Genomic DNA, 21447 nt, shown 5'->3' on the forward strand with positions numbered 1-21447 from the left:
TTTCATTCTAGTGTAACTTACATGTCCTATGTGTCTAGTCTTCCATTTGAAACCCAGTAGCACTGAATTGAATTGGCTTTTCACTGATAACTGGGTTTCTCGTTGCACTTTCCCATTTTTAGATGTAATTTTGAAAGACTTGCACCTGGTGGGTTGATTAGAGGGGAGATGAACTATTTTCTTTTTCAAAACACTGCAAACAAATTTAAAAAGGAAGACTAAAAAGCTCAGATCAACCAAATCTTATGACATCATTTTAGAATGTATAACCTTGGGCAAAAAGGGCCAGTTGCTGGAGTAGTTCTTGAGTAACCTAATTGTTTGATAAGGATCCTTGCCTGTTAAAGTTGTTGATTGTTGGAAACATTCCATTTCTAAATTTGGGCCTTACTGCATACCCTGAGGTATGTATACAACCCACTGTAATTACACAGTTTATTACTTTATTAATGAGAGTTATGATAATGTGTTGGCTCATGAATTCCCTCCAGTCCAGGTATGGTCTCCTAATTGCCCAGGGTTCTGCGATTCCATCATTTGTTCCAGGAATGGTGATGGAAAGCAAAAGCAAAGCCTTTTCAAGCATGGTTTAAAGAACTAAGACCTTTCCCTAAAGCCCTAAAGCCTCTGTTTGGTGTGATATTGCAACCAAAGGCTGGAAAGGTAGGATACTTTTTTAATGCACGCCTAATGAATAATAATAGAAGTGGCAGAAGTAAATTCTTACTACATAATCCCAAGTACCTGAGACTTTGCCAGCTGGAAAGAGAAGGATGCACACCTTAATTGGCCTTCCTAACCATAACAGAGCACCCCTCTGTACTTTGATCTGGATCTCTCCTGCCTGCCTTTTTGTCTGCGTGGCTGGAAGACTTGCACTTCATTTGCTGTAAGGCACACAACAGTGAGCAAGCATCTGGCATGCAACAGCAGCTCCTATTTTTAATGAGCCTCTGGGGTAGCAGGCATACTAGGGTGCCCATTCCTATATTCTGGAAACTATTTCTGCAGATACTAGATTCATAGTACAAGAGCAAGGCACAGCATCAGTGGAAGTGTGGTCTGTGGAGGAATTGGGGAAATCCAGTTTACTGTGTTTGTAGCTCTGGAGACCAAACTTTCCAGTAAAAAGCCGTGGCAAAACACCGCAACCTCAAACAATTTCCACTTGCTCCTCAGCGCTGCCTGGCTTTACTGGTACGCTGTAAACCTCTGACCCTGGGATTGCAAGATCTGGGAAGCTCTCTGAGGATGTCGTGGCAGCCCAGGTCCCGCCAGTCTCCAGGATGGGGGGTGAGGAGCTCCCGCTGCGTGTGTCGCAGGCTGCTCCTCGCTGTGGTGGCTGGTGCGGTGCCACAGCTTCTGAGACTGCTCATTACAGTGCTTGGCTCTTCTGCAAGGGCTTTTCATAGCTGTAGCCCCTGTGGCTTGCTACAGCATGGTTTTCTGGTGGAACAGATGGTGTATTACGTAGAAAGTTACTGTATTTTTGTATCACTGATTTATATTTATTTATTTTGCTGTCTCCTCCCACCCCCTGCTTTTTTTTTTTTTTTTTTTAAGTGGGCATATAAGCGTAAGTGCAGAACTTGGAATCTGTACTAGATTTGCCTATGATATATTAATCTTTATATTTGCATGTGTGTGCAGTATTTTACACTGAGTAGTGTGTGCTTTCTGAAGTTTTAGTGAACAGATTTGGTTTGAAATCAGTTCAAAATACTGTAAGGGAAAAAAGCCTATGAAAGAAGATCTTTGAAAGAAAAAATAAATGTCTCCTTAAGCAAGCTTTGTACTCACTGGAGTGCAGTTTCATTTTTAAGTCAGTAGATGTGCTTTCTGTATCTAATCTTTGGGTTTTTTTAATTGGTATCATCTGGTCAATTTGAGTGAAAATGCTCTTCCCATAAGAAAATATTTATTCTAAATGTTATTGTTGCCTAGTATCCTGTTGAATTCATGAGATACAGAAGCAGTCAAGTTGATTTAATATTTTTAACATTTTTATAGTGTTTCTCATTGTTTCCATGAAAGCAATTTCAATAAATATTTTAGCAATTGCTTTTGGTTTCTTGAAATTAGGTTACCTATTGTTGAAAACTGCAGGTCCTTAAACATGGATTTCATCTCTGCTTTGTCTTTAAAATAAAGTATAAATACTTGGGCAAGCCCCAAAATAAGGACTTGCCTTTTCCTGCACAGAGTTTCCAGGACTTAATGTATTTTGTCCAAAGAATCTTTGTAATTTGTTACTTATAAAAGGTATTTACAACCACAGGGTTTTGGTTCCATTTGGCTAAATCACTTTGGTATACAAACTTTTATTTTATATGTTTGTATATATTGATATATATACACAAATTCATATATATTATTTTATATACATATACACTTACATAGGAATACACACACCACAGGTACATACATATATACTCTCACACTATATGTCTACAGACATTCACACACACCTGCAATGTATGAGATCATCATGTTTGAAATTTAAGGTTTATGTTTTCATCCTAAAACCACCCCATCCTTACATAGCTGCAGTAGTGTTTTTCTCTTTGCAATGTAGCTTTTCCCTGTAGCTCTTTTCCAGCAGCTTCTGAACAGGAGGCTGTATGTCCTTGTGTCTGAAGAACCCCTGAGGTACAAGGGAGAGAGACCAGTGCTGGTGGCAGAGTCCTCCTGGGGCCAGAGAGCATGGCATAGGGCAGCTGAGTGTGGTAGATGAGAAGACAGGTGATGGGGAATACTTTAGAAATTTCTGATTGCCGCCACTTTACTGGTGGTTGGATTGTGTCCGTCTGGGGTGAGCAGTCTGTCATGCTGCATCCTGTGTACTGCCATATTTAGGCTGGGTACCAGGTTCACAGTGAAAAACAAGCCCTCCAGTTCTGTTTTCTCCCATGTATATTTTGAAGTTTAGTAATTACCTGCTATCGGGTGTTTTGACTGCTTGGACCTTGTAATCTTTATTTGCCTTGTTTTCCTCATAAAAATGGTACAGGATATTTTAATTTTTACAGTATCTAGGATTTTATAGGATTGCTTGAGAGAATTCCCTTAGTGCTGAGACAGTTCAACATGAAAATCTCAAGGTAGTGGCTTTTGCACTTGCACTTCTCAAACTTTCATTCAAATGGAAGTGAAAGAATTACAAAAGCCTTGCACGTAATTAAAATCCTGAGTAATGCAATACAGTGGCTTTGTTCTAAGTATTACACAGATGGGTTGTAAAGGGTAAATGTATAACTGAGTTTGTGGGAATCCGTAAAGGTGTTAAATATTTTGTGGGTAGCCAACTTTAAGAGTTGTTTTCCATATGTATTTTTACTTACTGCAATCAACTTCTATTTTGGAGCAGAAAAGCACATGTTTTCTTCAGCATACCAAGGGCACTGGCAGTGAGGTCAGTTCATAGTTTGCATCTGTCCCTTTGCTTTAAGTTTCAAACTTTAAATGAAGAAGCCCCAGCACAACAGATATAGCTCTTCTAAAAATACTAGGGTCGTATTTGGATGCAAAGTAAACTGCAGAGAGCATATGGCACCTTCTTGCCTTAGACCATGGTAGAGGTGGTTTAACACCATTCTTCAACTAACGCAACAGTAAGAAATAATAACCTGAAGATTAACTTCCAGGATGTGGATGGGTGTGTGAAAATGCTGCTGTTCCTGGTTGTATTTTCTGTTCCTTAACAGAAACTGTGCTGTAAGAGGCAGCCATGTATGTATGAAAAATACCCGTTGTGGTACCGTGTGCTGGTGCTGAGTGGTTACACAGCCTGGCCATGTGCTGCAGTTGTGCCATGCAGCAATTGTCTCAGTACAGTTGAAAGTACAAATTGTGGGTGCATTTCTTTCATTCTCAGATATGGGACAAAAAATAGTTGACTAAGTTAATTCTGAGTGAGTGTGGTGCTTTATGGTCAGATTTCAGAAAACTGAGTGTTTCTCTTACGCGTTGTTTAGGATGCTGTGCACAGTGGAAGTCTTCTTATAGTACTTTGAAGGCCTTGTCCCTGTTTTCCTTCTCTTAGAAAAATGTCACTACTTACACACATTGCTGTGTATGATATGGGCCAGATTCGGATCCAGCATCCACATTTTAAAGGGTCAAATATGGATGACTTTACTCTGAATTAACTAACCCAAACCATCTTTGCTGAAGTTAATGCTTCTTTGATTCAATACAGAATTAAAATCAGTTTTTCTTCCTCAGATTCTGTATTGTGTACTGCAAATCATTGCCAACACCAAAGAGTCATTTGTCTGCTTTTTTTTTTTTTCATATTGAAGAGAGGCCTGTTGATTGAGAGGCCTTTTGATTAGTGCTAGACTGACAGCCTTCAGGTTTAAGTTTTCAAGTTAAGGTCAGAACAAGACGCAGGTGAGGTTTCTTCATGCTAGTTGGGTAGTGAATCTTCAAGATAAGCTGTCTTTGAAAAATTTACCTCTAAAAGAGAAGGCAGAAAACAACTAAATCAGCTCACACCCTTGTAGAAGGATATGATTTTTAGCAGTATATAAAAATTAGTTTATAGCTAATTAAAAATAGTATCTTTTACCTTCTTGTAGTGAAATGAGCAGTTTTGGTAAGCTAGTGGCATTGCATAGGTCTCAAAAAGATTATTATGACTTCAAGATACAGACTGGTGGTTCCTTGGTTTCCACTCTAATGCTAGGCTGAAGGGGCTGGCTTCAGTTCCTGGTGTGACCACGGGGTGGTTAGTGTAGAAAAACTGCAAAAATACTCCCCTTCAGCTAGTGATGGTAGCATGAGACGACAATCAAAAAAAGCATTTTGTGGGCTCCTTGTAGCCTTTTTAATTGAAGTTTGTTGAATTAAGTGCCTCCATTTGAAAATCAGAGGTTGTTGCTGGGACATGCTTATTGTGGAATGACTGTGTTTATCCCTGTATTTTGAATTGTTGTTCAGAGACTAACAAAAATGGGTCTAGATTGTGTCTCACAAGTGAGACCACACCGTAAGCCTGTCCACCCCCTGACCCAGCTCTAACCACAACCATTCCCTACGGGTGGTTGTTCAGACTGCTCTTTAAAAGTTTCAGTGGTGGTGGCTCTGAGACCTCCTTGGTGGTCTCACTTGGATTCCTAATGATGCTTTCAATTGGAAAATTCTTTCTGGTGTTTAACTTAAGAAGGTAGTAATGGTGGGTAGGACTGCAATCTAGGTTTTCCCTGTGCTTACTAGTTAAGTATACTAATGATTTACCCAGAGTCAGATGGACAGCCTGTGAGACCATCAGCTACCAAATGCTGAGCTCTCACTGCACAACCACTTGTACCACTGCACAACTCTTGTGCTTTCACCCTTTTACTTAAGCTGAGCCCATATCTGCTTCAGAAGGACAGGGCCAAAATTGAAAAGAAGCATCTGTATTCACTTTGCTGATTTGTCAGCCATATCTGACAAGGGAATCCTGTGGTTTTACACTCTAGTTTTGCCCCAAATGCATTCACAAAACATGTTTTACTCTGTGGGATCCAAAAATCTGTAAGGCTTCATTTCCAGATGCTTGCAGAAGTATGGGCTGTAGCGAGAGCTTAGTGCATTTCTATATTGTAGTAATATTCTTACACAAGCTGTACAAGAAAAATAAGAGCAGCATGGCTCCTGAGCAAATATTGTTTCTAGTCACATAGGATACTTTGCAGCTGAGCCTGGTAACACGCTTCGTAGCTGTTTTGCTATGCAAGTGCAGAGAACACTGTTAGCAATAAAGCCACTGCTGGTTTCTCCTCCAAAACCTCCCTCCTTGCAGTGCATTGGAAATGACTGAACTTTGGCCCTCAATCTGCTGACACCCTGAGGGAGTGTAAATCTAATGACGTCTTTGCTTGTTTCAGCTGCACAACAGGAAACGCTCATGGCCTCCCCTTCTTCCTGCTCTGAGAAAGTGCTGCCTTTTTTTTTTTTTTTTTCCTTTTTTCCCTCCCTTCTCCTGCAGTGGAGCAGGCTGAGACCTAGTTTCAGGTCTGGGCTCGGCAGCCAGCCGGTGCTCGTACAGGGCTCCCACTGCTGCTGCCTCCTCACCAAGTCGCCTCCCTATTGCTCTGCTGTGGTGCTGATGCCAGAAATACCAGCCTTTTAATTTTTTTTAATTTTTTTCTTCCCCCCTGGAGAAGTGACTGAGACGACAATACAGTTATGTGGCCATGGATTGCTCCACAGAGCATGTCACTGGATACAGCTCAGCTGCAAAGACCAGGATGGTCAGGTGATGATTTGCCTTGGGGAGACCACATCACTTGCATAATATAGAGGACACACTGTCAGGTGGGCATTGAGGGATCCTAGAATACAGTCCCAATAGTGCTGAATAATGCTGAATATACAGGGCCTGAACAGATTTCTTTGCCTTGCTGAAATACAGAGGCTTGCTTCTTGCAGAGCATTGACAGGAAACCTGCTTAACCCTCTCCAGCTCCTGCTTTTACACTTCATAGCCAAAAGAGGGGTATGAGTAAGAATGGTTACTGAGAAACATGAGCATTTCACAGCTAACTCAGGGAGGAAGATTTAGTCTCATCAAAGTCTGCCAAAACGTTAAAGCAATATAGCATTCTTGCAAGTGAAATTAATTGTTTCAATATTCAACTGTTATTCTCTAATGCTTGGGGGGGGTGGGGGAGGCGTGTCCCTCCTTTAAAAATAAAAAACATTTGCTCTAGGGAGTTTGCATATGGTGGTGTGAGAAGAAGCACTGAATAGTCTAGAGTACAGTATCCTGAATTTGAAAGGCTGAATTAACTTTGAATGTAAACAGTGCTAGTGCAGTTGCTTATTCATTTGTTTAGTGTTGCATAGGCATATTATTTGAGTAGCAGCTTTTGTCTGGCTTCTGTAATAAGCAAGTTCTGGGTTCACCTCATTAATCTATTGCACTACCTAGGTAAATCACTGTTGTTTTTAACAAGCTGGTTTTACATAACATGAATATGCCTGGCAAGATGCTTGCAAGCAGGGAAAAGCAAGATAGGCAAAGAACAGCACTCGACCTTTAGCAGAATAGGATATGACAGGGTTTTGAAATTGAATGCTGTGTGTTGGTACTCACAGCCATGCAGGCAAGGTTCAGTTATTCCTTATGAGGATGTGTCTTGAAAAAAAAGTCTTGGGATAGGCATGTTTAACAGACAGAAGAGTGAATTTGCTCCAGCATGTGCAGTCCTTGGAGGGTTTTGTGTATCTGCATGCTAACTCCCACCCTTCTCCACCTCCCTCCCCCTTGGCTGTTGTTTTTCCTCTGGAAAAGCACTGTAGAATAATAAATGGGAAAAGTCTCTTAAATGGGACTGATTTAATGTGTAAGAGAAAATAACTTGATGAGCGGTGATTGCGCCTATAAAGTGCTATATAAATATCTTTTTCTTCTTTTAAATATGCCCCTCTAGGGTCATTAGGCAATCATGCACTACAATAGTCCTCTGTCTCAAGAGACTTTACAACCAGTTTATGAAAAAAAGGAAGCAAGTAGTTATATGAATGCATTAGAATAAAAGCAATTGATTTTAAGTTACATCTTCCTTTAATAATATTTCCTTGACAATATTCTGTGCTGTTACTCAGTTTTGATCTTCAAAGTCATGCTGAGTTGTTAAGCCTGGAATGACATTTTGCTTTAGTGGCATGGATACAAATATTAAATAATAATATTAGGAAATAAGGGCTTGAGAATAACAGGTTTTTAGGAAAGGAGTGGGAATAATGCCTTTTTTAGGAGAAGAATGGTTTAATGCTCCTGAATTCCCCTTCACACTCTCCTGCTCCCTATAATTTTGATGAAGTAATTCTTTATATTTCCTTCCTTTCATCTGTAGGTGAAATATCTGTAAAATGTGCTATAGGATTATTAAATACCACATTTTGAGATTTTACTGTTACTAACAACAAATATTTAAAAACGAATGCTGGTCTTCTCTTACACACCACCATAAGTGCATACGTACACAGTGGCTGATTATGTGTTAGTGCAGACAACAGCTGAGATGTTGTAATGAGGAGCAGTGACATCTGTAAGACACTTCTGTAGCTCGTGCCATTGCTGATAATCTCACCACGGAGAAGAGGAGATGAACAAGCACAGATGGAAACGTATTTTCTCATGCAGGAGGCCATTCAGGTTGTGGCCAAGGGATGTCAAAAAGGCACTGTAAGGAAGGGGACCATGTTTCTCTTATGTCCTTATTTTCCAAAGAAATGCGGGATTTCTTTTGGACTGTTGGTGCAACGTCCTTCAGCAGGAACTTGCTTTTTACAAAAAACTAAATTTCAGTCTTCAGGAGATTTTTCATTTACTGTACTGAATTGACTTATTGTTACTGTTACAGCAGCAGAAGCTTTAGAGCTGGAGATCTAAGTAGTGACATATAAGGCACCAAGATATGTAGGTGGAGAAAGACCTTTTCCTGAATCTGCATGATTATGACCAAATATAGAGTTCATAAAATGCTTTCTTTTTGTATTGACTCCAATGCTCTTTACTTTTGACTCTGTAGTGGTGGTTGGCTGGGTCACAGGAGTGTCCTTTCTGCAACCCCATGATTTTCTTACTGCGGAAGAATCTTATGTGGGACCATCACATTAAAATGTTGCAATGTTTTTTTGCACGCTGTCAATAGTATCATGGTCGCAGTTTTCCAGTGCCGTTAATGAGGAGGGCTTGCTTGTCCTTTATTTGAAATTCCCTTATGCTTTTGGATGAGAAGTCCTTTTGGTTTTGTCAAGAGCCAAGCTTTGTAAGGCCAGACAGGGTAGGAGGGAGCACTGTGGGGCCCATGGGAGCTTTCATCCCACATTTTGGCAGTCTGTGGGATAGGCAGAGCTGCAAAGGGGGTTGTTGTGGCTGCCTGCTGCCTGTCTGGTGAGTGCCTGTGCCTGCAGGCCTTTGTGAGGGGGTGAACAGAGTTGGGCTGAGGGCTGAGCCCACCTCACCAGTGTGTGAGCCATGGCCGTGTGTGCCTGGCTGGAGCCAGGGCAGATGGGAGCTGTGGGGCTCATTGTTCAGAAGGAGTGAGGGTTGTTCACTGTCTGCTGTGGGAGGTGTGGGCTGGCCTTGTTTTTTGGTGGAGTTTCCCTTGAAATCAGTGTGGTCTGAGTGAGCTGAGTAGGGTGAGTGTATGGCTGCTGGGTGAAAGAAATTAATTGCTGCTGTAGCACTGGTCTTCAAGCAGGGAGCAGATATGTGTGTGTGTGCAGGCGGTGGCTTGGTCAGGAGTAAACTCTCATCCTGAGGTCCCTCAGTAGATCTTCAGAGGTTAATAGTCCTGGACGTAAGGCTGTGCAGAGAAGGATTTATTGCCCTGCAAGTTGATGTATACAGTTGTTCCATTGTCCTTGCTTGTTTTTAAGAGCCTGTTTATCTTGGCTGTTCAAATCCTTAGGTGTCTTCAGGTTATCAGGTTGTTCCTGTATAGCAGCAAAACTTGAAATAATTATCAACTCAGTTTCACAATTTTTGGCAGTTAAAATAAAGTGAAATTTAATTTACACTAATTATTTAAATACATGAGATGCTCAGCATGAAAATGACTAGGTGCAAATGAAGATTAAATAAGTAAAGGAAAAAAAGACACTGTTCATTATATTTTTCATATTTAGTGCTCTATTTGTATTTCATTACCACTCCATCTGCAAGATTTCTCTTAGCAGATTGAAGCATTTTTTCAAGAAAAAAAGCCCCAAATGTACAGATAAACTGATAACCCCAAAGTTTTAGTCTGAATAGATTAAGATGGGAGAGTTTTATTAAAATCTTCTAATTATTGGAAGCTTACTTTCTCTGAATTCTGGTTACATCATGTGCCTTGGTATAATCTCTGGAGCCATGCAGTGGCCACATTTTCTCCATGTTGCCTTGCTGAAACACCTGAAACACCAACATTTTGTAGCTTCTCCAAAGCTAGTGGGAGCGTTTGAAATCAACTCCTTGGAAATACCAAACTCTGCATAACACATAACCTGAGTGGGTATGTGGTCTCAACTCCTTGTCACAAGAATGGATTTTAGGCTGGATTCCCTGGACAGAGTTTGTCTGGCTCCTGTACGTGTTGCAGTCCTGCTAGCCCACGACCTGTCCCTCGTGAACATGCCACTGCTTAGTTAGTGGCAGATCACAAGTCATGATGGCTTCCTTGTTTGTGGGGATAAGAAGCAAAAACTTTTGTTCAGTCAACAACAAGATTAGCTGTGGGGTGGGTGGAATGTGCCCTCTTACTAGGATGGGTTCAACACTACAGTGGTGTTATATGTGTTTCTTTAGAAGCACCAATACAACATGCTTTACTTTAGATAACTTGTTTCACCATCCAAAAATACATGTGCTGGCTTTCTTTACCTCAGCTGACCCTGGCTTTAACCCTTTCCAAACTCTGGGGATGTTTGTAGTGAGAATTCTCTTTGTGAATGGAATTTGTTTTTTCTAAGTGCAGCGTAAAAGGTTTGGTTTATCTGTATGGACCATGTTTGCTTGGCAAGTTGCTTTCCACAGTGCAGCACTTGTAGATTAAAATGCTTTCTGTTGTGGTTGTGCCAGTTCAGTTCCTCCTGCAGCAAGTCAGTTTTGCTGGCATACTGCAGTAAAGTGCCAGGTTCCATTAGTGAGAAAGGAAAATTTTCATTTCTGTTGAAATGTCTTTGTTACAGATTCAAAATGGTAATGACAAATTTTTATAACCATTCTTTAAAGATACTCTGAAAACTAGAATAGTTCTCCCTGGTTCAATGTATATTTCTTTTTCATCTCTAAAACTGCTTTTAATTCATGCATTTGCACTTGGAATTTGAACTCTTTGCGTTGAAACTAGAAATGACAATGTCATATGCGTGGAATATACCTTTTAGTTTATGGTGGCATGTTTTACTGTCTGTGATGTGTGATCACATGAGTTCAACAGCACAGAGCTGACTTGATGTGTTTACTGTAACTCTCTACCTAAGGAAATACGGTCTAGTGGCGAGCAGGCTAGGTGGGGACTTACTACCCATAGGTTCAATTCTTGGTTCTGCTACATAGTTCATGAGTTTGGGGAAAGATTCACAACACCTTACACTGATTTGCATGTGAATTGTAGATGTGAGTTAGGCACAAAAAATATCATTGTTGTGCAGTGTTCTCTCTATGTCAGTTCCACTTCCTTATCTTACAGAGATGTCCTGTAGACAGATGCTGTATTCTGCAATTGATCCATAGGAAGCCAATAGGAGTTTTGTTCTAAAACTGACTGCAGGATTTGAACTTTAATTTGTTGGTTTGCATGTCTGTTTCTAAGTGTGTCTATTCTCAAAGTGATCAATAGTTGCATTCTTGCTCACAGTATTTATGCTATTAAAGATCATGCATGTCATCACAGAAGTCAGGCTACATGCTGCTTTGGAGTCAAGTTCTGCCTCCTTTACTTAAGAATCAAAGAAGCCCAACTAAGGTACAGTCAGCAGCTAAGGCATTTGAGAAAGGCAGAATGCATAGGCCTTGATGCAGATGTTAAATGTTGTTGTGTAGAAGAAGAAAGTCCTAAACTAGCAAGCGGGGAGGGGGGGGAGGGAAACATGAAAAAAAAGTTATTAAAGTAATTAAACTTATGCTCTCAATATTGTCTTGTTTTACTCTGTGTTGCCAGTGATGCTTCTGGTGTACTCGGGAGGATGTCCTGCCTGTTTGCAGTCCCTTCTGCTTGTCTTGTCCTCTACCTGGCAACATTCGTTGCTTGGATGTCTCCTGCATGCAGCTACGCCCATCTTGGCCAGTTTGGTGAGCACATTGCTTAGCAAATGAAGAAAATGCTATGGCAGATGGAAAACGTAACATGCAGACCCAGTGAAAAAAGAAGCCCGTAAGCACTTGCCAGATGTATCTGGTGCTTGCGTAGCAAAACCCCTAAGTGAAACATGAATTTTGGGCAGATTCTAAAGTTGTAGTGAAATCGCTGTGTCCTACTCATGCTCCTGAAGTTAAGGATATGCTTATATACTTCGTGAATAGAAATGGCTTATTGAGCTGGAGCCAGCGTGGGGAATTTTGCGTCTCTTGCTCTTCTGCTTACAGTATTTTGCAGGAGAGTTTAAGGCTGTAGAATGACACCAACTGGATCCACAGAACAATCTGCTCCTGTTCCCGTGAACTCTAAATTATTTTCCTTCTCACATGCATAGTTTTACTAAGAGCTGCATTTAAAACCCCATCTGTTGTCCATATTATATCAATAGGAAGAAAAACTTGAGACTTCTAAAATGTTCTGGTTACGTGTTCCATCCTGCTGTCATCTTTTCTTTCAACTACAAGACATTTCTTGGAGTTGTACTTGCTTCTAGCCACTTAAATATTTTCTCTCCCACCAACAGATGAAACTCCAAGTTGCAAAAACTGCAAAAGTGGAAGCAGGATGCTACAAACTGGTAGTGGCAAGAAATGACCGCTTCCAAAATAAGATGCTTTTGACAGCCTAACATACATAAATTGATAAAAAAGTTTTTCTGTTATCCAATGTGAGAATAAATAATAAATTACTTTACAAGTTGTTTTGTCATGTTTTTTATTACACAGATAGTGTATTTGAAGAATCATCAATGTCTTACGTGTGTTTTAATATAATTTGTGACACAAATATCTGATGTTTACCAAAATATGGCAACTTTTCATTGTTTCTTTACATCTGCAACAGCTTCGTGGCTTTTCTTTCACCACTTTGAAAGCAATAGCTTCTCATAGAGGGCTTTAGGATCTTTCAAATACTACAATGTGTCCTGCCTGGCAAACTTCATGGGAGACACTCAGGTGATGGAAGCTGTGTGGCCTTTTCCTAGGGAGATACAGATCACAAACTGTCCATCTCACATTAGCTGGATCACTAGGTCATAGGCCTCTGTTCATGAGAGATTCATTGCTGACACCTGTCTATTCCTTGTCAATTCTCTGTAAAGATTTGTGCTCAATATTAGAGCAGCTTCTGTGTTGAGAGATGACAGGTCATGTTCGTTTTTTCCCCAGTATGAAGAACACAGAAGTCTTCACCGTGTGTGGTTAACTATCTGCTGAACAGCTCATCTGACCAAGACTTTTCAGTACCTAAACCCTAGACACTTACCTCAGTCTCTCTTCAATGATTTAGTATTTCCAAGGATTGATTGAAGAGTACCTCTCTTGAAACCATCTCCTTGGGAACAGGAGGTCCCTCAGGGGAGCATTTGTCAGGAGCCGTTCCTTTACAGGGTAGTATGTGGCCCAAGAGGATCCCACCAATTTCTGTTCACAGACTCCCAGTCCTACAGAGGTCTCTCTCTGGGATTAGGTAGTGGAGGTGAATCCCAGTGAGGAAAATCCTGGTATGGAAAGCTTCTCCCCATATAGAAAGATTTTGAGGGCAAGATTTGGGCTAGGTATAATCCCACAGAGAGTGACTTACAGATTTCAGACTTCAGTGAGGGAACAACTAGCTCCCGAATTTAAATGCTTGGATCAAAGGGCAGCTCTGGCTTCTTCTGTCAGGCTATTGCATAAAAGTAGTTCAGTATAGGGCAAGAGGTTTGCAAGACTCCTGTTTGCAAGACCCCCTGATGCTGCTGGCATGTGCGTGGAAGGTGTCAGGATAAAGGATTGGTGGAAATAGTGGATAAAAGAAGATATAAGGCAGACCCCTGTAATTGTTACAGCTGTGGAATTCTAGTGCGATGTTGTCTAAAATATTTACATGGTACTTTCAAAGAAGTCTAGAGGTGTCACGGTCCTTTCTGCTGCTGAATTTAGGTCCTGTATATTTGCAGGTAGCAAATGGTAAAGCAACGAGTGTTTTCCTAACTCTTTTTGGGTAACGTATATGTCTATAAAATAAGCTCTATATGTTGTTTATTCATTCTTGACCTGAGTGTAAACGCACAGGTTACTTTTTTTAAACACATGATGAGTACTGGGTGTTGGCCATGTGGGGAACCAGCCAATATCTGCAGTAGCAGATTTTTGCGTCAATAATATGCAACTGTTTGGGAGTGCCGTCTGTGGAGGGACATGGGAGCAGGTGAGGGCCATGGGGAGGGCTGGGCACTCAGTTTGCAGCCGCTGCACACTGAGCAGCAAAGCTCAGCTCCAGAGACAGCTCTAGCAGGGATATCCCCCAGTCAGTGCTCTTATACTTCCTGACTTATGGCACCAACATTCAAATTGAGGTCAAAGACAGAAGAGCGGTGGGACAGAAGGTCAGTGAGGCATCCGTGTGAGGCAAAGGTGTGTGTTTATTTGCAAACCTTCTCCTGGTTTTCTACTCCTTCAGAACTGTATCCACCAGGTGCACTAGAAAATGCCTCCAATTTTTAAAGTATGTAAAAGAAATAATGAACCCCAGCTTCCTGTAAATGCCTGTGTTTTGGATGCAGTCCCTGGCTGTGTTTGGTCTGCTGTGTAGAAGGAGGCAAAGGACTGTCCCTTGAGCTGATGGCCCAGTTGCACTGGCTCCATCATATCGGCTCTGCTACAGCAGGCAGCAGGCACATGGAATCATCCAAAACCATGCAGAAGGCAAGCTATGAAGGAGTGTGTTGCAGTGCTCAAACTTGCTTCCTTTCCCAATTTTATTTAGCCATATGGGTGCACCTGTACTTGTGAACTTCAGCTGCAGATTCTTCGCTGTCTTATGAGTCAACATGGATCATCTCTCTCTTGTCTCTCTCAGCACATGTTGGAATTGGAAGGAGGTCCTGGCAGCTGGGTAATTTTGCTACCTCTTTGTTAAATCTCTTTTGAGAAATTATTAGAGGTAGACGGGCACAGGCATGACATCACACATAGTGTGTTAATGCAGGTGTTTTTTTTTTTTTTACTAAGGAAACAAGACTACAAACGATATCTTGGGAGGAAGGCACAATTGATAGCTTTGAGAATATTTTCCAGATAGGAAGCTGTGTGAAAATGGTAAAATGCTGTATTTGTCTGATATAACTAATTTTTTTTTTTTTTTTAATTATTATGGTAACTGTTATTTTCCCTGTGGTTACATCTAAAGCCTTCTATGAAGATTTAGGCTTCCCGTCTTTCCGTCTTCAGACACACTTGATTTCCAATATAAGTATCTAATGGATGAAGATGAAGAGAGGAAAGAAATGCTATCACAGGGATCAAAGACAGACAGATGGTGAGACGCCTTCCATGGCCAGATAAAAAATCTGTGGCAGCTAAGAGCTCAGCCTGTTTCTCAAACTCTATGGGTTGGTAGCACTCCCAGCACCATGCATCGCTTGGCAGCACAGAGGTCAATCTTGTGATATTGTGTGAGCCTTTAGCTTCATGTTAAACCTTCAGCAAACCTTTTTCTGGTGAAGTTTTTGACATATTTAAAGTTTATTACATGTATCTTCGTGTTGTGACTCAGACCTATATTTGTTTTATTCGGAAGTTTAAAGGTCCCATCTGACATAAAGCACATTGATTTTTGGGAAGATTTATGAAGCAATGTCAGATGCTGCTATTTTAAAAAATGTTACTGCCTTGCAAGAGTGAATTTCTTGTTTGTCTAATAGTGTATTCAAAGCACTTGAAAGGAAGTTTTGGAATAAGGAGATTTCTGCCCCGGGGGAGTAGTATCCTGTGCTTTCGTTAGGTCACGTCAGGCCATTGTTTTGCTTTTCTTATCATAAAGATCTTGTGTCTTTATTCGTGCTCAGCTGTGGACTTGAGTTTCCTGGAAGAGAGTGAAATAATTTAGAATTAATACTACAAAATCATATGTTGTCTGTTGGTTTTTTAGTTGAAGACAGTTCTTATCTGTACTTATGTATGGTAATAGGCGGTGCAGACACATACCAGTAATAAGTAGTATCTTGCATCTGTGGTTCTCAGTGTAGCTGAAAAGAGGAGGAGTATTCTCTATAAAAATGTAGACTGAGAGATTAAACGTCACCCATCAAATGGCTAGTAGAACTAGGGTCTCTTGTTCCCTGCTGCTTTTCACCCCTGACTGACAGCTGGTATTTTCAGTGGCTTTGCCTCTGCTAGTGGATTACATGGTGGCAGGGTCTGGGAAAGAAAATGTTTAATTTATTGCTCTAAATGCAGCCACTGGGGTGGATGGTTAGATACACAGCGTGGTTTATCAGAAGTTGCCATTAAGTAGGGTGATTAATGTGGTGCCAGAGAAGGGTATGTAGTGTGTTGTGCTTGCTCTTAGAATCTTAACAGCTACACAATGTCATGCAGCCTAAATACCATAATGGTGAGAGGAGTTCATGAGGAAGAAGGGCACTGCCAGCCTCAATTGAGAGCTTATATTGCTGTGCAATTGTGTTGTGTGATGGAGGAACACCTCCCTAATGACTTGCTAATGAGACAGACAAAGCCTCTCTGTCTTTCTGGTAAGTCTGGCTTGGTTCTGGTGTGACAGAGCTGAGACATTAGTGTAAGCAGTGTGAGCAATAGCATCATGGCCTGGGACACATGCAGTTGCTTTGCACATAAGCAGAATTTCCAGCACTGAGAGTGAAATGCCTTTCCCCAGAACTAAATTTATTGGTAAGTAGAAGGAGATATGAGAAGGCAAGGCTTATTAAGTCTCATATGCATGGGACTCTTGCTTTGAAATGTGTTATTCCATTTCCTTCAAGTCTTCCTCAGGGAAACACTTAATTTGTATTTCCTATGCATTTTACCATCAATTCTTCTCTTGTCACTATCTGCCTCCAAATTATGGACATAGTTTCTGTCTACCTTATTCTCTGTGAACCACTGCCACTCTGCTGGCAGGTTGCACTGTCATGCATAGGTTGCATGCCATGTAAAGAAAGCAGCAGAAGTCTTGGTAGGTGCTGTGAGCAGAGTAGGGTGACCTGGGTGACCCCATAAAACAGATGTTAGGTGGGCAGCAGCCGACAGATCTGGCAGCCCACCAGGTTAGCACAGAAACTGCCTCCCACACAGATGTCGTTTTTCCAACTAAGGACCGACATGCTCTCTTACAAACAAAAATAAATAAATTTCACCTAGCGTATTGCAGTCTTTCCAGGGAGCAGCTCTGACTGAGAGAAACTGCAGAAAAAAATCTCCTGACATAGTTTATACTGAGGCTCTCTTCTTTCACATAAGTGGCAGCATCAGAAAGAGATGATGCTGCACAGCCATATACATACATGCGCAGAATCTGAAACTCGCACTTCTGGCTCATCCATCACATACCATCCTTTTATAGTGTGAGATGAAATGTCCAGTACCAACTTTAAGCTGCCCTCAACAGACATGCCATTACTTCTGTCTCAGTTCACAACTGTAATCTCATCCCAAAAAATAAGATTTTGCCTTCCACTTACCCTTCTGGAGACAGCTTGTCAGGGCAACATGGTACCACAAACTTATCCTGCTTAATGTCAGCTAATTAAATTCATTTTTGAATATAGTACTAAGCCAATTTAATTCTGTCTTTCAGAGCCTGCAGAGACAGTTGTGACTCTCAGATGGGTTTCTGTCTCTGATTAGTGATCAGATCTCTTTGTGCTTATTTAGATTGACTGTCTGTGTTTTTCTGTGTGTCTCTCACCTGTACTTGTGATGTTAGGGAACGGGGTGTTTTTTCTCATGCTTTCATAGCCCCAGCATCTACTGTCACATTTGATGACATACTAGGTTTAGTAACTCTTGTTCTTTGAAAAAAAACATAATTGTTACTGCTGCTGGAATAGAAATAGAAGTTATTGCGAAATACTCTTTTTATTTCGGAATTTATTTTTCACAAGTGTTGATCTTTGGAGATACGGGTATTCGAGTGACCTTCTAACTCTGAGCTTGTACACCAGCCTCTGGATGATCATCCACATCACAGTCTAAGTGCAACAGCCTCCAGTAATGTTTAGTGTCTGTCACTCTCAATATATTTTGTTATCACTAGCATTCCTGAAAATGAGGGGCAGAATTAAAAAAAAGAAGTCAAAAAAAGAGAAAGGTCAAAGCAAGCATTAGTATGGATAAGGACAATACATTTGATTAAGTAAGTAGTGGACTATATAATGCCAGAAACAATTTGACGAGTGTTTATTTTATTTTATTTTATTTTATTTTATTTTATTTTATTTTATTTTATTTTATTTTATTTTATTTTATTTTATTTTATTTTATTTTATTTTATTTTATTTTATTTTATTTTATATACCCTCTGTGCAGGTTATCAAAGAAAGTAAAAGAAAAAAATGTTGCTTGTGTGGGGATTTTCATGCATTATTTTTCATACAGCTTTGGCATGTTGCTCATTCCTTTTATGCAGTTTTGTGCCTGGGAGTGCCTCTGATCTGCTGTTCCTACAACCCCTGACACTGTCAGGCAGCAGATCAGTGTGCATCACCATGCAATTTCCTGCTGCAGTTTACGCCCTGTTTGCATCTACATTTTCTTTCTCCCAATTCTCTTCCCGTTTCCCCTCCCACTTGTTGATGCGGTTATCCGGGTTGGGACATGACAAGTGCAGAACTGAATTACCACTATCAGCGATGTAATTCCCCGTTACTGAGGAACTACTGCTCTTGTTTCTTCCAGCATATAGCTGGAGTGTGTGGGGAGGCATGGATTGAGAAGAAGATTGTCATTGTGCACTGTGCTTATTCTGTATGGAGAGGAGGGCTTGGGTCTGCATGGATGTTAGTCTGACATATTTTACAGGCAGTTGTTCCATCTGTTTTCTGTGTTGCATAGCAAAATATACGAGTGCTGTGGTATCTGTAATGTAGCTTCTGATATCACAGAGAACTAAATACCAGATTTCTAAGCCATTATTGAAATAATGCTGAGTTCTGAAACAGAAGGAGGGGTACCACTGGGGGTTGTAAACTTTTTCATAATTCCTTGAATTTATTGAGAAAGGAGAGGAAAGTTTTTTTCAGATCATAATTGCATTTTCTCTTTCATTTTAAAATATATTTTTCTGAAAGGTTATTTGCATGAATATATATTTGAAATTAGAAGCTGTAGGGTTTTTTTTTAATTAATAATAAAACATATATATTTATGGAAGCTTTTTTGGCTTGATAATCAGACCCAATTTTAATAAACAATTCAATGCTTGTATCTAATCCATTTAAGCAATTTTTTTATATAGCTTGTCCCTTTTTAAAGTTCTTGTTCATTTTCAAATGAGCAAGTTTTCTTTATTGAAGGTGGAGAAAGAATTGCCAAACCCCTGCTAAATCCTAGAGCACAGCAGTGGCTTTATAGGCACTTTCTAATTACCCGCCTCCTCAGCTCTGTTGGTGTGAATATGCTGTGTGCCTTAATATGAATATTTATCTTGCAAAAGTTTGCATATTTGCTTCCTTCCATGCTGTACTTTGTTTTAAGAAAAGTTCTTTGGGGTGAGAGTAATTTATCTGTAATCTAGTATGTATAAATGCAGTTTTAGGATTGTCTTAGGACTGATAGACTCACTTTTGTGAAGTGATGGCACACTTACCTGAAAGTAAATTGGCAGCAGAAATTAGGTTTCAACTTCCATTAATTTTTTAAATTGTGCATAATGTTTGCATTTCCTTTAAACATCGCTTGTGAAAATGAAGGTCTTAATTGATGGCATTGGAGATTACCACTGTTGAGCCATAGAAAATAAACAGTTTGGACAAGAACTGTTTGTATTTTCTTACCAATTATCTCTTTCTGTAGAGACTATATTGATTTGTATGTTTAGTTCCAAATCTTTCTACCACCAAGGTTGTAAGTGCTGGGTCCCCAGTGTATTTCTTTCAACACTAGCTATTTCTATAATTGCCAGAACCATGTACTTAAATGCTTCCCATGTAATTTCCATTTTCAGATTTCACACAGGCTTCCATGCTTCTTCATCACCTAGAAAGACTTTGCCTTTGCTTTAAAGAGGCTCTTCCAGAAGTTGAAATTTCTAAGTGTGTTTTCAAGACTCTGGTGTTTCTCACTGAAGGAAAGAACTAGGAAGGCTCTGCCAGAAAGATCCTCATGAAAGATCTTGAAAGTTGTGAGATTCTCAAGTAGTTGAGTTGACTCAGCAGCTGTTCCTTAGTCCTTCCTGCTCCCATAGAAGTGGTTTGTTTTGAGCAGTTTTGGCTTTCCTCTAAATGGTTTCCAAGATTCCTCCATCTCAGCTGCGAGCAGAGCGGCAGTAAGTGCTGACAATGGGGTTTGTCTTGTGGCCTTGAAAATCTGGACCATGCTTTTGACCTGGCCAAAGGAGAGGATGAAGACTCAATGAAGGAATCTGAGCACAGCCAAATGTAGAATTACAGGCTCATTTCCTACAGGACGCTGAAGAGCAGGAAAGCCGGTCATAGTTGATGATGGCTACAGCTTTGAACTGATTCACTGGAGGTGAAAGATTGAATTTCACATGGTTCCATGTGTTATGATTGATTTCTATTCAAGATGTAGCTACTTTGTGGTCATCCTTTTTGATTAGCTGATTTAGCACTTTTGTTTTAGAATATTCATTTTCCAAGAGCACAGCTAAGAGGCAGGAAAAAAAAATAAATTAAATAAATTATTCACCTGAAAAGTTCCATTAGTTTTTTAAAAGGGAAATTAAGAGATGCAAGGCAAATTATTAGGTGCAATCATTAGGGACAGATTGATTAAATGACTCCAAATAGATCTGCAAGCTGAAGAAGGATGAGTTGCACGTCCTACCATATTTTCCTGAAGACAGCTGGCCATTTTTAGCAGCATCCTTTTGTGGCAAGTGTACTACAAGTGATTTATCTGGGAGGGAACATTCTTTTTAAGCCTTTGAGGAGTTGAGAATGAATTGCTTTTGTAGGTAAAAGAGTTACTAGGAAACAAAATTTAAGCTGTTTAATAGAATGGATGTATATGTCAGACTCAGAAAAATGCCTAGCTTAGGGAAACTTCACATCAAGCCTGAATGTGGAAAGTTAGGGGTGTATGTTCCCCAAAAATTCCAATTGTACTTTGTAAGTTAAAACTGTTCACCAAATCCAGATAATGCTTCCTTATTCTCTTGTGCATATCTGTATCTGGGAATGCAGGTATCTGGTCACCTCTTGGCATTTCTGAAAACAAGGGACTAGTGAGCCCTCTGCATGTGGTTTCTGGCAGAACTCCCCAGGCAGGTGAGTGGTTTTGACACATTTGTGCTGTTAGGTCAAAAGTGCTGCCAGGTTCATGGTGTTTCAGGCATGCTGCTGGCGTCTGCAGCCAGATGGTTTTGCTGGCTCCGGCCCCCATCCTGCCGGTGGTGCCACCCTGCCAGCCTGCCTGTCCTGGGCCCTCCCCATGCCAGCCACCACCTGCCATTACTTTCTGGGAGCCCCAAGCTGGGTACACATGCGTCAGACCTCCATGAGTTTCCCAAGGAGCAATCTGCTACCCAAGCAGTCACGGGAGGCTGTGGGCAAAAGGGAGGAGGCCTTTTGGCGGAGGTTACACAGTGGAGGTGGGTGAATGACCAGGATAGTACCTCAGCCCCGGCATGCTCCCTC

General features: G+C 40.6%; 1 protein-coding gene across 5 annotated transcripts in view; it reads left to right on the forward strand.

The window, feature by feature from the left end:
* The window catches only part of HIVEP2 (HIVEP zinc finger 2), a 138509-nt gene that overhangs the window by 11767 nt on the left and 105295 nt on the right, over positions 1–21447 (forward strand). For 2 of the 5 annotated variants that reach the window (XM_051613594.1, XM_051613596.1), the window contains exon 2: positions 11646–11776. The exons of 1 other annotated variant lie outside the window; for it this stretch is intronic. The gene's annotated coding sequence lies outside the window, so the exon portion shown is untranslated. Of the gene's footprint in view, positions 1–5962; positions 6304–11645; positions 11777–21447 lie in introns of those variants that run through there. 2 more of the 5 variants (XM_051613595.1, XM_051613598.1) reach the window with 2 other exon arrangements.

The sequence above is a fragment of the Apus apus genome, chromosome 3, assembly GCF_020740795.1.
Source record: "Apus apus isolate bApuApu2 chromosome 3, bApuApu2.pri.cur, whole genome shotgun sequence".
Lineage (NCBI taxonomy): Eukaryota > Metazoa > Chordata > Aves > Apodiformes > Apodidae > Apus > Apus apus.